Genomic DNA, 18729 nt, shown 5'->3' on the forward strand with positions numbered 1-18729 from the left:
ACTAAAGAAAATTACTGGAAAGATTAAAACTATTTTACAGGGAAGTTATATTACAAAGGATTTTATTGGGAAAAGGAGTTGGGGCATTTTTGGAAGGGAAGAGGAATATGGAGTGGTTGGTGAGAGAATTTTTTGTTGAAGGCTTTTTTGGTGATTGTGTCTTGCTTCTTGATCGATGTTAATTTTCTGATGCCCTCCTTCTCTGCAAAACACTGCTATTTATAGGGGTCTGACGGACTTCAAATGCGGACTTCAAATTTGTGAAGAATCTTTTGAGTTCAGCCGGGTACTCTTAGGGCCCCATCGTCACATGAAACTTTTCAAAAGATACTTTATAATTTTGTCCGTTTGCTGAGCTGTCCCATTTCTAGATAAAACTACTACTTTATTACAGCTACTTTAATAAAATCTGGTCTTCTTTTTTCTGAACTGTCAACATTATTGCTCCAACGTGTCTTGAAAAATTACAAAGTCCAAAGTCAAAAGTCTTCTACCTCTATTATTGAGCTTGTCTCATCTCATTTTTCTAAAAGATGACTAATGTCCTTGTCTCTCTCTTTTCCATACCTTTGTCTTTAATTATTGATGCTTTTGTCATTTTTTTAATGTCCTTGTTTCTCTTTTCTATGTCTTTGTCCTCATGATCCACCGAACTAAATCTTCCAAGTCATGACTTTCTTTCTACTTCACTTTGTCTTTTCCTTTCATGACTTTTTCTCTACTTCACCTTTGTCTTTTTCTTTCATCTTTTCCTGAACCATGTCTTTTCAAATCTCTTTTTTTTTTTTTTTTTTTTTAACTGATCTAAGTGTCTAAATTGTGTAGGGCAATTGAGTCAAAACTCATGCCTGAATCTACATCATTTGGATCTTGCGAGTCTTGAAAATTAATATCTTCTCCTTCAAAATCTGAATGGACTGGTGACATCGCTTGTCTTGGAGATAATTCTGGACTAGGATCTTTGACTATATATTTATCTTTTTCTTTTGTCTGAAAAAATCTTTCTAGTGTCTCTTTTACTATATTTTCTATTTTTTCATTTTTCTTCTTTTTTGCAAGTGTGCTTTTCCTTGTAGAAGCCGCTCCCTGCATAAGTGTCTTTGGTAGTCTCCGTCTGGTTTGGAGAGATGAACATCCCTCGTCTTCACTTTTTGGCAAAGTGACAGCCATTAACGGATTTGATAAGTCTTTACCGGCTACCGTTTGAACCGGACTAGCTGTATCTTTACCCGATACAGTGGGTCTAATTGCATTCATTGGGGAATGCACACCCGTCTCATCCATTTTTTTCTGAGATGGAGAACTCTGAGACTGCATCAATTCGAATTTTAATGCTTGTAGTCTTTGTTCTAATGTCTTCACCTGATCCAAGAGTTGCATTTTTTCTTGAACCAATGTCTCTTTTTGCTGGTTTAGTCTTTTGACTACATCAGTCATGGTAGAACAATGGTCGCAAAAGATTATTTTGTCTGTGTCTTTTTGTACATTGTACTGGGGAATTTTGTCTGGGTTTTGTCTGAGAGCTGGAGAAATATAATAATTTGGACCCAATGTGCCTCTAGCATAATCTAATGCTTCAGTAAAATTATTAAATCCCTTAAAAAGAGGTTTTCTTATGTCTTTAATAGAGTCTACAACTTCTATCCAAGTCTGAAAAATACCATTAGTTTTACCGTGAACTACAACATAAAATTTAAATTTTTTGTCTAAATTTCGGTCTGTAAAATATTGACAAAGTGCATTTATAGTGGCTACAAAATGTTTAGCTCCGTCTTTTTTATTACGCGAAATCCATAAATTATCCACTAAGCATCTTTGTTGTCTATCTATTACATATTCTGGTAATACTTTAAAAGTCCAATTTGATGGCTGATAGACTACTAAATTATTGGCTCCGAATTGTATTCTTTCTTCCATAGCATTTCTTTCTAATAAAGATGTAGGTCTAAAATGAAGGTTACCTAATACTGTCTGTCTGTATGTGTCTTGGGTTGAGGCTATGCCTTTCCCCTTGTCTGCTGTCTGAGAACTGGAAGGTCTCATGCTGTCCAAATAAAAAATTTAGTTAGCAGTAATATTTAATCTACTTAATTGATCTGCTAAATTATTATCTTTTCCTTTTATATGTTCAAATTTTAAATTATAAATTGAAATGGTATCTAAAAAATTTAGCCATCGTCTTCTACTACTATTTTTATCATTTATCTTTTGATAGAATTTAACTATAGCTTCACAGTATGTTCTAACTAGTATTTCTGGTTTATTTAAAATATATAGTCTGAAACTATTTAATCCATATATTACGGCTAAGATTTCTGCATCTATACTACTCATATTTCCTTTTTCTTTATACTTACCACTTTGATAAGCACATATCTTTTCTTCATTTTTATTACTATACTTACTAGGTTTTGCTTTTAATACTGCTCCCCATCCTTCAAAACTACCGTCTGTTTCTATAATTAAATAGTCTGTTTCTAGTGGCATATTTAAATCTGGAATGTTTTTTATTTTTTCTTTTATTTTTTGTACTAATTTAATGTCTTCAGTATTAAAGTGTTTTTGACCATTTGATCCAGTCTTTGAATATAATGGTCCTGCTATTTTTCCTAAATCTTTTATAAAATTTCTAGCATAATTGACTATTCCTAAAAATTTTTGTAATTCTTTAACATTGTCTAACTTGTCTGGCATTTCTAAAGCTTTTTTGGCTATATGAGGTTGTAATTTTATCTTACCTTCTCCTAGTACTACTCCTAAAAAGTTTATATAATTTTTACATAATTCCATTTTCTTTTTACTAATTATTATCCCATTTTCTACAAATAATCTAAATACCGTTTGTAGGTGTCCTAAATGTTCTTTAATATCTTTACTAAATACTAATATATCATCTACATATACTAATACAAACCTTTTATATTCTCCAAATATACTATCCATTTTTCTTTGAAAAATTGGTGGAGCTGTCTTTAATCCAAATGGCATTACTAACCATTCGAAATGTCCTTCAGGACAGGTGAATGCAGTCCATTCTATACTATCTTCATGCATTCGTACCTGCCAATATCCTGATTTACAATCAAATTTGCTAAATATTTTCTTTCCTTGTATTCTATTTATTAGTTCTGTTTTGTCTGGTAACTTATATCCATCTGTTCTAGTGTTATCATTAAGTCTTTTATAATTTATTACCATTCTTGCTTTTCCTCTTACTATTTCACTATGATTTCTTACCATAAATGCTGCTGATCTATGTTTAGAAGTAGATCTCCGTATTACTCCTAAGTCCAATAGTTCTTTTATTTGTACTTTAAAATCTTCTACATCTTGATTTGTTGCTTCAATAGATGCTGTTTTAATTATATAGTCTGGATTTATTATATCTAATTTACATACAATCCTGTTATTTTTCCAGTGTTTTAATGGTTTTTCTCCAATAATTTCTATTTCATCTAGAATTTTTATTATATTATCTAGGTCCTTTTGATTTTTTATTATTCCTATTTTTTCTATTCCTGTTTTAAAATTATATAACTCTGTCTCTATATCTATTAAAGTATAATCTTTTTCTAGCAACTCCTCTTCTTCTAGAATTTCTTTTTCTTCTAAAGTTAAATTTTTTATTTCTTGTTTTTCTTTACAACATGTATTCTTTTCTTCACATTCTTTACAACAACTATCTTTTTTCTTTTGCAGGTCTGTGGTAGGGATCTTTTTATGACGAATCCTTGTTTCAGTCTTAAGAACTTGTACTGGTGTATGAGTAATATTTTTTAAGAAAATTACTCCATCTCTTGTAATCATACAGCTACCATTATTATGTAACATGAAGTCTAATCCTATGACAAAGTCTACATTTATATTAAGGTCTCTTACCCATATCTTATCCATTTTATAACTTGGTTTGTAAAACTCTGAACATGTATTTATAAAGCTAATGTAGGCTTTATGAACATAATGTCTATATATATTATGGGTTCCATCCATTTGCATGGCCGCAACTGGTTTTTCTAGAATTTTTATTAAATTAGGTGGAACTATTCTTTTATTTATTATGCACTTTGTGCACCCTGAATCTACTAATGCTAACGTTTCTATCTCATAATCATCTATTTTAATTCTTGCAAGTATTTTTATTGTTCCTAATTTTTTATCTTCATTACATACTAATGCTTCATGGTCTTCTATGCTCATTAATTCTGCTTGAGATTCTTCTGGTATTATTGTTAATGGTTTCATTATTGGTTGTATATTTGATAATCTTATTTCTTCGTCTTCACTATCTACTTCTCTTTGTTTTCCTCTTTCTAGGTTACATAATCTGGTTTCTAGTTCATTTATTCTTGTTTCTAATGTTATTATTCTTAGACTAATAGTAGGGTCTTCAATTTTCTTATGAGTTGTTTCTTTATTTATTTTTGTTTTAAATTCTTTTTCTATACACATTGTACATCCTTCTATGTAACAATTTTTACATTTAACTCTTTTGTCTCTACTAGGATACCATTTACAAAAGAAACATGCATTACTATCCAATCCTTTATTTCGTTCAAACTCATGGTTACACTCTTCGGCTATATTTGCTAAATTATCCATTGCTTCTAAGTCTAGATTTTCTAATCCTATTTCATTAATTAATTCGTCTGCTTCTGAATCTGATGAGTCTGTTTTGATTTTTTCTTCAGTGTCTACACTTACTATAGAATATATGCTTTCTGTATCTGACATATATTCGTCTACATTTATTAATGTTTCTTGAAAATCTTCAATTAGCTGGGAATTTCTTGTCTTATTATTTATTCTTTTTGGACATGTATTTGCTAAGTGTTCTACACTTCCACAAGTGAAGCATTCTAATTTATTTCTATAATTTCTTTCTGTTCGATATTTTCTTACATGCCTATTTCTATCTAAATAAGGTTTTCTAGCTGATGATTTTCTAAGATAATATTTCTTTCTATTATATTGAGGATAATTTCTATTATACTGCGTTCGGTATTTTTTATGCTTTTTCTTTTTATAATTGTCTTTATCATAACTTTGTGTAGTGTAAACTACGCTTTTACAAAAGTTCATTTCATTTTCTTTTAACTGTTTTTGTATTTGTATATGAGTACATTTTTCTTGTAGTATATCCATTATATGTTGTATTCTATGTCCTATGGACCACGTTAAATTAGGATTCTGCATTACTCCGTCTCTTTTATTCCATCTATCTTCTATTTCTCTTCCTAAGGCTCCTGGTAGTTTATTAAATAATTTTTTACCTAATTCTTGATCAAATGCATTTCCACTAATAGTACAGTAGTAAAAATAATCATTTAAAAATTTCTTAATATGAAACCAACTACTTATGCTTAGTTGTTCTAATTTTATTACTGCATTTCTTTGTAGTACTAATAATCCACTATTTGGATCTTCCCCTGTAATTAAAGTATGTATTTTATTAGTAAAATTATATGGGTTTGCTCCCATGGATACTAGGTGTTGAAATTCCATTGGAAAATTTTCTTTATAAGCTTCCCATAAAGCTTTGGCTGATTCTCCTAAAAATGTTTCTAAATATTTATACATTGTTTCTGCGTCTGTTTCACTATATGTTTTTATATAGTCTGCTACTACTATTCCTTTCCAAAGATCTATCACTGAATTCCATCTTTGCGGGTCATGTGCTGCTATATTTAATATTTTACCTTTATTACCTCCTTCTTGAAGAATAATGGGTTCTTCTATAGGCATTCTTTTTCCTGATGGTTTGACATTATTTAAAGGTTCTCCTCCTGTTCTAAAAACTCTTCTTCTAGGTACATTTCCTGTGCTAGTATCTATAGTATATTGTTCTCCTGTTGTTCTTTGAAATGGACTAGAACTAGATGCACTAGATTCCATTAATTCTTTTTGGCTTATTATAGAGTCTATTTCTAGTTCGTCACCACTGTTTTGCATGTCTTCTAATATTTTATCAAAATCGTCTGATTTTCTTTGGTTTATCTGTTCTACTCTATATCCCCAATTATCAGTTCGGGCTTCACATAATTTAAAGTGACTTATGGTTTCTTCTATTGTTAATTCTCCTAACTTACATCCTTTACATTTAAAAAGCATATTTTTGTTTTCTTTTTGAAGTCTTTTTGCTTTTTCTATAGCTTCGTCTACCGCAAACTCGTCTTGTATTAATTCTATATTCATAAAAGTTGTGTCTGTAATTTCATTTTCGTCTAGAGTACTTTCTTCTTCTATGTCGTTTTGTGGCATATAATTATAATTAGTAAAACGTACAGATGTCTCTCCCTTAGAATTAGTGTACATTAGGTGAGATTCTGGCTGTAAAATCTTTTTTGTATTAAAATCCTCTAGATTCCATTCCATCCCTGCATATTCTTCAGGGTTTATTTTTATAGGCTTTATTAGTCTTATTCCTTTATTTCCCATTATTTCTACTACATCTTCTACCTTAATTTTAAATTTTGTATTACTATTATTAGTCATTTTTCCTAGAAATCCTATGCATATTAATAAATTATTACCGTCACACATCTCTTCATATCCCTTGGTCTGTATTCCTATTTTTATGTGCTTTCCAAATTCTGCTAAATTCATTATAAAATCTGGGCTAATATAAAATATTCCTCCATTATTTGTCATGTCTACTTCCGTTAGTCCTATTATTGATTTTTTCATGTCTGACCATCTATCGTCATAAATTACTATTAAAGCTTTGGTTCCTAAGTTTTTTCTAGTTAGTCCTTTTAATCCTACTACTATTAATCCTATATGCATTAAACTTCTTCCAGTATTTTTTTATTTGTCTTACGGCTACTGGGTCTATTAAATTTATGGTAGTAATTTTAGTTCCTATGGCTGATATTTGTTCTTCTCTATAATGTCTATATAATTGAGCTGTACTTGAAAACTGTCTTATATTATATAGAGTTTTTGGATTTAACAGTTTCAATTGGTTTTGTTGGAAAATTTGTATATCTCTATCTACGTCTATTACCTCACTTAACTGTTGATTATTTTCTTCTGGAGTTCTTCTATTTAAAATTCTTGATAAGAAATTATTACTTATTCTATTATCTGAAAAATTTACTCTTTGTCTTTCTTGCCTTTCTGATCCTCCTTCGTTTCTTTGTCTAGTTGAAAGAAGGTCCATTTTTGTGGTTTTCTAAGTACTTTAACTTTATCTTTTTGAGGTGTTATTTCTACCTTTTTTAATTGGTCTATTAATTCGTCAACTTCTTTATTTTTAAACGTCTCTTTATTTTTTTCTCTTTGTTGTTCAGTTAACCACGAAATGCGTTCGTCTAATAATTCTAACCTTGGTACTATTTTTTCTATTTTCTTTATTATTTCTAATATTAATGAAATTGTAGTAGTATTTTGTTGTATTATTATTTGGTCCGATTTAGCGCTAGGTATATAATCTTTATAGTCTGCTGGTAAAGGTATAGATTTTTCTATTAATTTCGCGGCTTCTTCTTGAGCTAATGTTGATCTACTCATGAAAGAGTGATTTCTTTTAGTTCTGCTACTGTCTTTTTTAATTCTCTAATGTCACTAGTTAAAATTTCTATTTGTTGTGTTATTTTAGAGACTATGTGGGTTGTTTTTAGTTCTATTTCTTTTGGTTTTTCTATAATAACTTTAACTAACTTTTCTATTTCTGTTTTTGTAGGTAATTTTTCTAGATTAAATTTATTAACTAGAGTCTGAACTTTCTTTTCTAATTCTAATTCTTGTGTTTTTAAGTAGTCTAGGTTTTGTTCTAATTTTTCAAAGGTTTTCTTTTGCTTAGTCTGAGATGTAGTTACTACTTCTAATATTCTAGCGATATCTTTATTATTTTCTTGTGTTTTTTCACTGAAATTTATGACTAAATCTACTAATGTATTTAACTGTTTGTCTTCACTATGTAATATATGATCTCCGTTACTAAAGTTACACTTTATAATACTATGGTCTGTTAATGCTCTATACTTCTTTTCTGGGTATATTTTTAAGTCTAAGTATTCTAGATTTTTTAAGATATCTATCTCTCTAGCTTTATTTATTATCCTAACGGGATTTTTATTTTACAAACTTGTTTCTGATGTTCTATACTAGCTGTAAGTCTTTCTATATCTTCTCTTATACCGTGTAATTCCCAAGTTATAGCAGAGATTGTTTCTTCGTTAATCTGACTTTGTAAAAGTCTATTTTGTATTAGTGATGATAATATTTCAGAATTTATTATTTCTAAATATGCACTTAGGGCTTTTTCTACTTGTTGATTTTCTCGTCTTTTCTTTATATCTCTATATAAATACCAATGATTAATTTGTATTTGTCTGACAAAGGGTAGTGTTCTCATACAATCAATATGGTCTAAATCGCTTTTGGTTTTTTAAAGTTTTTCTAGATTTTATATATCGTAGTAATTTATACCAAAAGGGGATAGGGGGTTATATTTTTTGTTTCAATAGATATATAAGTCCTAAATATATAAGTTTTAATTTTTGTAGAAAGAAAGATAGAAATATGGTATTGTGGTTTTTAGCTTATATGTTAAACAATCCTACTCGGTACTTCCTCACTCCTTGAATCTTCTTATCATGTAGGTGTTTTTCTTATTTTCTGCCTATTCTCCCAATTTTTATATTTTTATATTTTTCGTTTTTTCATTTTTTCGTTTTTTTTTTTTTTTTTTTTTTTTTTTTTTTTTTTTTTTTTTTAAATAAGTCTGTTTAGTTATGAATCTTTATTACACTGTTCATCTCTTTCTCTTAATCTTGGTTCTTAATATCCGTCTTCTTTAACCACACCCCGGTTACCATGGCCAACATCGTCCTTTTATCATTTGGACATTAAAACGGCCTTTCAAACACCTAGGAATTTACAGGTTAATCCATCGAGTTCATTAAGAAATTAAGAGAATAACCATATACTAAGAAAATACAGATTTAGGTCCAAAAATCTTCTCGCTCTGATACCAAAAGGGGATAGGGGGTTATATTTTTTGTTTCAATAGATATATAAGTCCTAAATATATAAGTTTTAATTTTTGTAGAAAGAAAGATAGAAATATGGTATTGTGGTTTTTAGCTTATATGTTAAACAATCCTACTCGGTACTTCCTCACTCCTTGAATCTTCTTATCATGTAGGTGTTTTTCTTATTTTCTGCCTATTCTCCCAATTTTTATATTTTTATATTTTTCGTTTTTTCATTTTTTCGTTTTTTTTTTTTTTTTTTTTTTTTTTTTTTTTTTTTTTTAAATAAGTCTGTTTAGTTATGAATCTTTATTACACTGTTCATCTCTTTCTCTTAATCTTGGTTCTTAATATCCGTCTTCTTTAACCACACCCCGGTTACCATGGCCAACATCGTCCTTTTATCATTTGGACATTAAAACGGCCTTTCAAACACCTAGGAATTTACAGGTTAATCCATCGAGTTCATTAAGAAATTAAGAGAATAACCATATACTAAGAGTAATAGATTCATAACAACAGGTAAGTAATTACTCAAACATAATATTTTAATTCAACATAATATTGAACATAAAATAATTTACATAGTAGGGAGATTAGTACAGAAAACATAGATAAAAACTTACATGTCTGAAGATGGAGAGAGGTTTCCCTTTCGGGGAACCCGAAAAACTACTTCACACTAAAAGAAAATTACTGGAAAGATTAAAACTATTTTACAGGGAAGTTATATTACAAAGGATTTTATTGGGAAAAGGAGTTGGGGCATTTTTGGAAGGGAAGAGGAATATGGAGTGGTTGGTGAGAGAATTTTTTGTTGAAGGCTTTTTTGGTGATTGTGTCTTGCTTCTTGATCGATGTTAATTTTCTGATGCCCTCCTTCTCTGCAAAACACTGCTATTTATAGGGGTCTGACGGACTTCAAATGCGGACTTCAAATTTGTGAAGAATCTTTTGAGTTCAGCCGGGTACTCTTAGGGCCCCATCGTCACATGAAACTTTTCAAAAGATACTTTATAATTTTGTCCGTTTGCTGAGCTGTCCCATTTCTAGATAAAACTACTACTTTATTACAGCTACTTTAATAAAATCTGGTCTTCTTTTTTCTGAACTGTCAACATTATTGCTCCAACGTGTCTTGAAAAATTACAAAGTCCAAAGTCAAAAGTCTTCTACCTCTATTATTGAGCTTGTCTCATCTCATTTTTCTAAAAGATGACTAATGTCCTTGTCTCTCTCTTTTCCATACCTTTGTCTTTAATTATTGATGCTTTTGTCATTTTTTTAATGTCCTTGTTTCTCTTTTCTATGTCTTTGTCCTCATGATCCACCGAACTAAATCTTCCAAGTCATGACTTTCTTTCTACTTCACTTTGTCTTTTCCTTTCATGACTTTTTCTCTACTTCACCTTTGTCTTTTTCTTTCATCTTTTCCTGAACCATGTCTTTTCAAATCTCTTTTTTTTTTTTTTTTTTTTTAACTGATCTAAGTGTCTAAATTGTGTAGGGCAATTGAGTCAAAACTCATGCCTGAATCTACATCATTTGGATCTTGCGAGTCTTGAAAATTAATATCTTCTCCTTCAAAATCTGAATGGACTGGTGACATCGCTTGTCTTGGAGATAATTCTGGACTAGGATCTTTGACTATATATTTATCTTTTTCTTTTGTCTGAAAAAATCTTTCTAGTGTCTCTTTTACTATATTTTCTATTTTTTCATTTTTCTTCTTTTTTGCAAGTGTGCTTTTCCTTGTAGAAGCCGCTCCCTGCATAAGTGTCTTTGGTAGTCTCCGTCTGGTTTGGAGAGATGAACATCCCTCGTCTTCACTTTTTGGCAAAGTGACAGCCATTAACGGATTTGATAAGTCTTTACCGGCTACCGTTTGAACCGGACTAGCTGTATCTTTACCCGATACAGTGGGTCTAATTGCATTCATTGGGGAATGCACACCCGTCTCATCCATTTTTTTCTGAGATGGAGAACTCTGAGACTGCATCAATTCGAATTTTAATGCTTGTAGTCTTTGTTCTAATGTCTTCACCTGATCCAAGAGTTGCATTTTTTCTTGAACCAATGTCTCTTTTTGCTGGTTTAGTCTTTTGACTACATCAGTCATGGTAGAACAATGGTCGCAAAAGATTATTTTGTCTGTGTCTTTTTGTACATTGTACTGGGGAATTTTGTCTGGGTTTTGTCTGAGAGCTGGAGAAATATAATAATTTGGACCCAATGTGCCTCTAGCATAATCTAATGCTTCAGTAAAATTATTAAATCCCTTAAAAAGAGGTTTTCTTATGTCTTTAATAGAGTCTACAACTTCTATCCAAGTCTGAAAAATACCATTAGTTTTACCGTGAACTACAACATAAAATTTAAATTTTTTGTCTAAATTTCGGTCTGTAAAATATTGACAAAGTGCATTTATAGTGGCTACAAAATGTTTAGCTCCGTCTTTTTTATTACGCGAAATCCATAAATTATCCACTAAGCATCTTTGTTGTCTATCTATTACATATTCTGGTAATACTTTAAAAGTCCAATTTGATGGCTGATAGACTACTAAATTATTGGCTCCGAATTGTATTCTTTCTTCCATAGCATTTCTTTCTAATAAAGATGTAGGTCTAAAATGAAGGTTACCTAATACTGTCTGTCTGTATGTGTCTTGGGTTGAGGCTATGCCTTTCCCCTTGTCTGCTGTCTGAGAACTGGAAGGTCTCATGCTGTCCAAATAAAAAATTTAGTTAGCAGTAATATTTAATCTACTTAATTGATCTGCTAAATTATTATCTTTTCCTTTTATATGTTCAAATTTTAAATTATAAATTGAAATGGTATCTAAAAAATTTAGCCATCGTCTTCTACTACTATTTTTATCATTTATCTTTTGATAGAATTTAACTATAGCTTCACAGTATGTTCTAACTAGTATTTCTGGTTTATTTAAAATATATAGTCTGAAACTATTTAATCCATATATTACGGCTAAGATTTCTGCATCTATACTACTCATATTTCCTTTTTCTTTATACTTACCACTTTGATAAGCACATATCTTTTCTTCATTTTTATTACTATACTTACTAGGTTTTGCTTTTAATACTGCTCCCCATCCTTCAAAACTACCGTCTGTTTCTATAATTAAATAGTCTGTTTCTAGTGGCATATTTAAATCTGGAATGTTTTTTATTTTTTCTTTTATTTTTTGTACTAATTTAATGTCTTCAGTATTAAAGTGTTTTTGACCATTTGATCCAGTCTTTGAATATAATGGTCCTGCTATTTTTCCTAAATCTTTTATAAAATTTCTAGCATAATTGACTATTCCTAAAAATTTTTGTAATTCTTTAACATTGTCTAACTTGTCTGGCATTTCTAAAGCTTTTTTGGCTATATGAGGTTGTAATTTTATCTTACCTTCTCCTAGTACTACTCCTAAAAAGTTTATATAATTTTTACATAATTCCATTTTCTTTTTACTAATTATTATCCCATTTTCTACAAATAATCTAAATACCGTTTGTAGGTGTCCTAAATGTTCTTTAATATCTTTACTAAATACTAATATATCATCTACATATACTAATACAAACCTTTTATATTCTCCAAATATACTATCCATTTTTCTTTGAAAAATTGGTGGAGCTGTCTTTAATCCAAATGGCATTACTAACCATTCGAAATGTCCTTCAGGACAGGTGAATGCAGTCCATTCTATACTATCTTCATGCATTCGTACCTGCCAATATCCTGATTTACAATCAAATTTGCTAAATATTTTCTTTCCTTGTATTCTATTTATTAGTTCTGTTTTGTCTGGTAACTTATATCCATCTGTTCTAGTGTTATCATTAAGTCTTTTATAATTTATTACCATTCTTGCTTTTCCTCTTACTATTTCACTATGATTTCTTACCATAAATGCTGCTGATCTATGTTTAGAAGTAGATCTCCGTATTACTCCTAAGTCCAATAGTTCTTTTATTTGTACTTTAAAATCTTCTACATCTTGATTTGTTGCTTCAATAGATGCTGTTTTAATTATATAGTCTGGATTTATTATATCTAATTTACATACAATCCTGTTATTTTTCCAGTGTTTTAATGGTTTTTCTCCAATAATTTCTATTTCATCTAGAATTTTTATTATATTATCTAGGTCCTTTTGATTTTTTATTATTCCTATTTTTTCTATTCCTGTTTTAAAATTATATAACTCTGTCTCTATATCTATTAAAGTATAATCTTTTTCTAGCAACTCCTCTTCTTCTAGAATTTCTTTTTCTTCTAAAGTTAAATTTTTTATTTCTTGTTTTTCTTTACAACATGTATTCTTTTCTTCACATTCTTTACAACAACTATCTTTTTTCTTTTGCAGGTCTGTGGTAGGGATCTTTTTATGACGAATCCTTGTTTCAGTCTTAAGAACTTGTACTGGTGTATGAGTAATATTTTTTAAGAAAATTACTCCATCTCTTGTAATCATACAGCTACCATTATTATGTAACATGAAGTCTAATCCTATGACAAAGTCTACATTTATATTAAGGTCTCTTACCCATATCTTATCCATTTTATAACTTGGTTTGTAAAACTCTGAACATGTATTTATAAAGCTAATGTAGGCTTTATGAACATAATGTCTATATATATTATGGGTTCCATCCATTTGCATGGCCGCAACTGGTTTTTCTAGAATTTTTATTAAATTAGGTGGAACTATTCTTTTATTTATTATGCACTTTGTGCACCCTGAATCTACTAATGCTAACGTTTCTATCTCATAATCATCTATTTTAATTCTTGCAAGTATTTTTATTGTTCCTAATTTTTTATCTTCATTACATACTAATGCTTCATGGTCTTCTATGCTCATTAATTCTGCTTGAGATTCTTCTGGTATTATTGTTAATGGTTTCATTATTGGTTGTATATTTGATAATCTTATTTCTTCGTCTTCACTATCTACTTCTCTTTGTTTTCCTCTTTCTAGGTTACATAATCTGGTTTCTAGTTCATTTATTCTTGTTTCTAATGTTATTATTCTTAGACTAATAGTAGGGTCTTCAATTTTCTTATGAGTTGTTTCTTTATTTATTTTTGTTTTAAATTCTTTTTCTATACACATTGTACATCCTTCTATGTAACAATTTTTACATTTAACTCTTTTGTCTCTACTAGGATACCATTTACAAAAGAAACATGCATTACTATCCAATCCTTTATTTCGTTCAAACTCATGGTTACACTCTTCGGCTATATTTGCTAAATTATCCATTGCTTCTAAGTCTAGATTTTCTAATCCTATTTCATTAATTAATTCGTCTGCTTCTGAATCTGATGAGTCTGTTTTGATTTTTTCTTCAGTGTCTACACTTACTATAGAATATATGCTTTCTGTATCTGACATATATTCGTCTACATTTATTAATGTTTCTTGAAAATCTTCAATTAGCTGGGAATTTCTTGTCTTATTATTTATTCTTTTTGGACATGTATTTGCTAAGTGTTCTACACTTCCACAAGTGAAGCATTCTAATTTATTTCTATAATTTCTTTCTGTTCGATATTTTCTTACATGCCTATTTCTATCTAAATAAGGTTTTCTAGCTGATGATTTTCTAAGATAATATTTCTTTCTATTATATTGAGGATAATTTCTATTATACTGCGTTCGGTATTTTTTATGCTTTTTCTTTTTATAATTGTCTTTATCATAACTTTGTGTAGTGTAAACTACGCTTTTACAAAAGTTCATTTCATTTTCTTTTAACTGTTTTTGTATTTGTATATGAGTACATTTTTCTTGTAGTATATCCATTATATGTTGTATTCTATGTCCTATGGACCACGTTAAATTAGGATTCTGCATTACTCCGTCTCTTTTATTCCATCTATCTTCTATTTCTCTTCCTAAGGCTCCTGGTAGTTTATTAAATAATTTTTTACCTAATTCTTGATCAAATGCATTTCCACTAATAGTACAGTAGTAAAAATAATCATTTAAAAATTTCTTAATATGAAACCAACTACTTATGCTTAGTTGTTCTAATTTTATTACTGCATTTCTTTGTAGTACTAATAATCCACTATTTGGATCTTCCCCTGTAATTAAAGTATGTATTTTATTAGTAAAATTATATGGGTTTGCTCCCATGGATACTAGGTGTTGAAATTCCATTGGAAAATTTTCTTTATAAGCTTCCCATAAAGCTTTGGCTGATTCTCCTAAAAATGTTTCTAAATATTTATACATTGTTTCTGCGTCTGTTTCACTATATGTTTTTATATAGTCTGCTACTACTATTCCTTTCCAAAGATCTATCACTGAATTCCATCTTTGCGGGTCATGTGCTGCTATATTTAATATTTTACCTTTATTACCTCCTTCTTGAAGAATAATGGGTTCTTCTATAGGCATTCTTTTTCCTGATGGTTTGACATTATTTAAAGGTTCTCCTCCTGTTCTAAAAACTCTTCTTCTAGGTACATTTCCTGTGCTAGTATCTATAGTATATTGTTCTCCTGTTGTTCTTTGAAATGGACTAGAACTAGATGCACTAGATTCCATTAATTCTTTTTGGCTTATTATAGAGTCTATTTCTAGTTCGTCACCACTGTTTTGCATGTCTTCTAATATTTTATCAAAATCGTCTGATTTTCTTTGGTTTATCTGTTCTACTCTATATCCCCAATTATCAGTTCGGGCTTCACATAATTTAAAGTGACTTATGGTTTCTTCTATTGTTAATTCTCCTAACTTACATCCTTTACATTTAAAAAGCATATTTTTGTTTTCTTTTTGAAGTCTTTTTGCTTTTTCTATAGCTTCGTCTACCGCAAACTCGTCTTGTATTAATTCTATATTCATAAAAGTTGTGTCTGTAATTTCATTTTCGTCTAGAGTACTTTCTTCTTCTATGTCGTTTTGTGGCATATAATTATAATTAGTAAAACGTACAGATGTCTCTCCCTTAGAATTAGTGTACATTAGGTGAGATTCTGGCTGTAAAATCTTTTTTGTATTAAAATCCTCTAGATTCCATTCCATCCCTGCATATTCTTCAGGGTTTATTTTTATAGGCTTTATTAGTCTTATTCCTTTATTTCCCATTATTTCTACTACATCTTCTACCTTAATTTTAAATTTTGTATTACTATTATTAGTCATTTTTCCTAGAAATCCTATGCATATTAATAAATTATTACCGTCACACATCTCTTCATATCCCTTGGTCTGTATTCCTATTTTTATGTGCTTTCCAAATTCTGCTAAATTCATTATAAAATCTGGGCTAATATAAAATATTCCTCCATTATTTGTCATGTCTACTTCCGTTAGTCCTATTATTGATTTTTTCATGTCTGACCATCTATCGTCATAAATTACTATTAAAGCTTTGGTTCCTAAGTTTTTTCTAGTTAGTCCTTTTAATCCTACTACTATTAATCCTATATGCATTAAACTTCTTCCAGTATTTTTTATTTGTCTTACGGCTACTGGGTCTATTAAATTTATGGTAGTAATTTTAGTTCCTATGGCTGATATTTGTTCTTCTCTATAATGTCTATATAATTGAGCTGTACTTGAAAACTGTCTTATATTATATAGAGTTTTTGGATTTAACAGTTTCAATTGGTTTTGTTGGAAAATTTGTATATCTCTATCTACGTCTATTACCTCACTTAACTGTTGATTATTTTCTTCTGGAGTTCTTCTATTTAAAATTCTTGATAAGAAATTATTACTTATTCTATTATCTGAAAAATTTACTCTTTGTCTTTCTTGCCTTTCTGATCCTCCTTCGTTTCTTTGTCTAGTTGAAAGAAGGTCCATTTTTGTGGTTTTCTAAGTACTTTAACTTTATCTTTTTGAGGTGTTATTTCTACCTTTTTTAATTGGTCTATTAATTCGTCAACTTCTTTATTTTTAAACGTCTCTTTATTTTTTTCTCTTTGTTGTTCAGTTAACCACGAAATGCGTTCGTCTAATAATTCTAACCTTGGTACTATTTTTTCTATTTTCTTTATTATTTCTAATATTAATGAAATTGTAGTAGTATTTTGTTGTATTATTATTTGGTCCGATTTAGCGCTAGGTATATAATCTTTATAGTCTGCTGGTAAAGGTATAGATTTTTCTATTAATTTCGCGGCTTCTTCTTGAGCTAATGTTGATCTACTCATGAAAGAGTGATTTCTTTTAGTTCTGCTACTGTCTTTTTTAATTCTCTAATGTCACTAGTTAAAATTTCTATTTGTTGTGTTATTTTAGAGACTATGTGGGTTGTTTTTAGTTCTATTTCTTTTGGTTTTTCTATAATAACTTTAACTAACTTTTCTATTTCTGTTTTTGTAGGTAATTTTTCTAGATTAAATTTATTAACTAGAGTCTGAACTTTCTTTTCTAATTCTAATTCTTGTGTTTTTAAGTAGTCTAGGTTTTGTTCTAATTTTTCAAAGGTTTTCTTTTGCTTAGTCTGAGATGTAGTTACTACTTCTAATATTCTAGCGATATCTTTATTATTTTCTTGTGTTTTTTCACTGAAATTTATGACTAAATCTACTAATGTATTTAACTGTTTGTCTTCACTATGTAATATATGATCTCCGTTACTAAAGTTACACTTTATAATACTATGGTCTGTTAATGCTCTATACTTCTTTTCTGGGTATATTTTTAAGTCTAAGTATTCTAGATTTTTTAAGATATCTATCTCTCTAGCTTTATTTATTATCCTAACGGGATTTTTATTTTACAAACTTGTTTCTGATGTTCTATACTAGCTGTAAGTCTTTCTATATCTTCTCTTATACCGTGTAATTCCCAAGTTATAGCAGAGATTGTTTCTTCGTTAATCTGACTTTGTAAAAGTCTATTTTGTATTAGTGATGATAATGTTTCAGAATTTATTATTTCTAAATATGCACTTAGGGCTTTTTCTACTTGTTGATTTTCTCGTCTTTTCTTTATATCTCTATATAAATACCAATGATTAATTTGTATTTGTCTGACAAAGGGTAGTGTTCTCATACAATCAATATGGTCTAAATCGCTTTTGGTTTTTTAAAGTTTTTCTAGATTTTATATATCGTAGTAATTTATATTCTAATCCTGATATTATATCTATTAACTTTTGTAGTCTTAACTGATTTTCTTTGGTACTGCTTAATTTAGTATATTCCGGATATAATTTTTCTAACTCTTGTTTTACAGCTAAATAATTATCTTTCATTACCTAAAAAAAAAAGTAAAACTAGTTTATATTTTTGTATAAAATATGGGTTTAAAATACAGATTTAGGTCCAAAAATCTTCTCGCTCTGATATATATATATATATATATATATATATATATATATATATATTGTTAAACTATAGTGACAGTGTGAAAAGAGAAATGCAATATGCTTATTTATTTTTCACCGAGTTCTTCTTACTCAGTCTTGTTGCTAAATTGCCACACCAATTTGATCCAAATTTGGCCATACTTATGTAACAACCACCATAACCTCTATTGTACAATTTTAAATTAAAATAAACTTTGGAGAAGAAAAGATAGAAATGACATTAAGTAAGCATAAATTATTAAATTTAACCTAAATAGTCATATAAATTTATCTCATTTGAGCCATTTTGACTAAAATAATGTGGCAAAAAGACCTTTATTCGACAAATAGAATACCATCTAAGAGGGCTGATAAGGCATGTTGCAAAATGTTGGTATCTATAAAGCCGTATCTTTGGAGAA

The sequence above is a fragment of the Lycium barbarum genome, chromosome 6 (genome assembly GCF_019175385.1).
Source record: "Lycium barbarum isolate Lr01 chromosome 6, ASM1917538v2, whole genome shotgun sequence".
Lineage (NCBI taxonomy): Eukaryota > Viridiplantae > Streptophyta > Magnoliopsida > Solanales > Solanaceae > Lycium > Lycium barbarum.